This window comes from Rana temporaria, chromosome 11, assembly GCF_905171775.1.
Source record: "Rana temporaria chromosome 11, aRanTem1.1, whole genome shotgun sequence".
Taxonomy (NCBI): domain Eukaryota; kingdom Metazoa; phylum Chordata; class Amphibia; order Anura; family Ranidae; genus Rana; species Rana temporaria.
Genome location: NC_053499.1, coordinates 37,233,065 through 37,235,791, shown reverse-complemented (window position 1 = coordinate 37,235,791; position 2,727 = coordinate 37,233,065).

Genomic DNA, 2,727 nt, shown 5'->3' with positions numbered 1-2,727 from the left:
TCAGACGGAAAAAGTCCGCTGTGGGACACACACGGTCGGAATATCCGATGAAAAAATTCTGTCTGACTTTTTCCATCGGACATTCCGATCGTGTGTACGAGGCATAACAGTTTGTTTAATTAAGATTCGACAGTAAAACCTGGAAACTGATTGGTTCCTATGCACAGCTGCACCAGATTAGGTGTGAAATCGTTTTAGAAACATCCCCCCCCAAATGGATAGTTACTCATAGGCCATCATTTAATAAGGCATAACAACCAATCAGAAATATGCTTTGGAAACAACAATATAATTGGTTTCTATAGTGGCTGGTCATATAAATGGAAAAATTCTAGGAAAGTATGTCTAGTTAAGTAAACAGCCACCATTATAAAAATGCATCCTTTATTGACCATTTAACTACCCTTAGCAGTGCAGGGGAAGAGGATGTGCATAGGTAAATCTAACAACCCAGAGTTGGGCATTAAAAAAAAAAAACAATTCTATCCAAAAGGTATTTTTGTTATTGTTTTAGACAGAGTGGGGCATGGACATTACATCTGTCAGGCTTTACTTGCGCTCCATGTCAAAATTAGGGAGCTTTACCCAAAATCCCTATCAGGACGGGAGGGGAAGTATGTGTGGAGGGGGCATCAGCTGCAACAAAGCATTTTATTCTTTAAAAAGAATAAGTTCACCTTTGTAACATGTTACATCTGTATTTAAGGTGTAACATGCAACATGTTACAATACAGTACCTACCCACACTCCCTGATTCCACCCATTATCCCTATTTAAAAAACAGCACAGCCATGCAGGGCTCCGCCCACGCAGTCACTTTATTCACTTATGAATGAACTACAAGTACTGTCTTCCACGGAGGCATGTGGCTTATAGTTCTCAATGAACTACGAGGCTGCTGGTGGCGGTTCTCAAAGTTCATTGATTTATCCTGCAGTTCAGTAACTGCCTGTCCATACTTATCTTTTAAGTGAATTGGTAAAGAATTACAACCTCCATCAGGTTATAACTGCCTGTGTCTTCCTGTCTTCCCAGTCTTTGTCTGTAGGGTTTAATATTGAGTTGTCCACCCCTTGCAGCTATAACAGCTTCAACTCTTCTTGGAAGGCTGTCCACAAGGTTTAGAAGTGTGTCTATGGGAATGTTTGACCATTCTTCCAGAAGTGCATTTGTGAGGTCAGATACTGATGTGGACAAGAAGACCTGACTCACAGTCTCCGCTTTAATTTATCCAAAGGTGTTCTATAGGGTTGAGGTCAGGACTCTTTTCAGGCCAGTCAAATTCCTCCACCCAAACTCGCTCATCCACACTCTATTGTTGAAAGTATTGGGCCACCCCTCCAAATCATTTATGATGTGGGGTTGTTTTTCAGGGGTTGGGCTTGGCCCCTTAGTTCCAGTGATGGGAACTTTTAAGGCACCCGCATTCCAAGACCTTTCATAAAATTTCAAGCTCCCAACTTTGTGGGAACAGTTTGGGGATGGCCCCTTCCTGTTCCAGCATGACTGAGCACCAGTGCACAAAGTAAGGTCCATAAAGACATGGATGGGTGAGTTTGGGGCGGAGGAACTTGACTGCCCTGCACAGGATACTGACCTCAACCTGATAGAACACCGTTGGAATGAATTAGAGCCGAGACTGCAAGGCAGGCCATCTCGTCCTGATCAGTGCCTAACCTCACAAGTACACTTCTGAAAGAATGGTCAAACATTCCCATAGACACACTCCTAAACCTTGTGGACAGAATTCCCAGAAGAGTTGAAGCTGCTATAGCTGCAAAGCATGGGCTAACACAATATTGAGTCCTATGAACTAAGACTGGGATGCCATCAAAGTTTATGTGCGCGTAAAAGCAGGTGTCACAATACTTTTGGTAGTGTAGTGTATACAATATATAAAATATTCTTTCCAATAAATCACATACTAAGTTACAGAAGCTGGGCTTTACTCTTAATAAATAATATAATAAAATAGTTTTGTCTATGCAGTCAATCATCTCTAAGGCTGGACATAAACTAAAGGGCTTTATTGTCCATTTATAGATTAAAAAGCCTTCACAAGATTGCATCCAACATGCGTTTCATATGTATTATTAAGAGCATGTTGAGTGATCTCCTCATAGATAGTGTCTCATTGCAAATGCTCTTTTATACAGTCTTTAGCAGGCAAATGCGGTAGTATTTGTGACAATATTTTTACTATTATCATGGAATGGTGTGGAATGACACGAACCCATGTACACAGCCAAAGTTACAATATTCTAATGTAATGCTGTCTGCTGGTACTTTAGTCACAATGATTTAGCTGTATTAATGGAAATGTTTATAATATTTGAAGCACACAAGTATGCTAAATTTGGGTGTAGAAATCGAATTATGTTGTCATATAATGTAATGAAGTGTACATTATACTTATACAATGATGTCCCTATATTTAATACGATGTACTGTGTACATCATAATAATATGTATATAAGACCTATGTTATGAACCACTTGAATTTGTATATAGACTTTGTATATTGTATTTTATCTTTCTTTTCTTATCCTAGATTGTAAGCTTTGGGGCAGGGATTCCATTCAGTTGATTTAATCACTGTCACTCTGTAGATTTATGTTTATTTGTTATGTGCTTTTTAATTGCTTAAGTTGAGGTTTTATATAAATAAAAGTGTACATATAGAAACTACAGGAGTTTATGTAAATTCTTTATTGTAGACGATAGTTT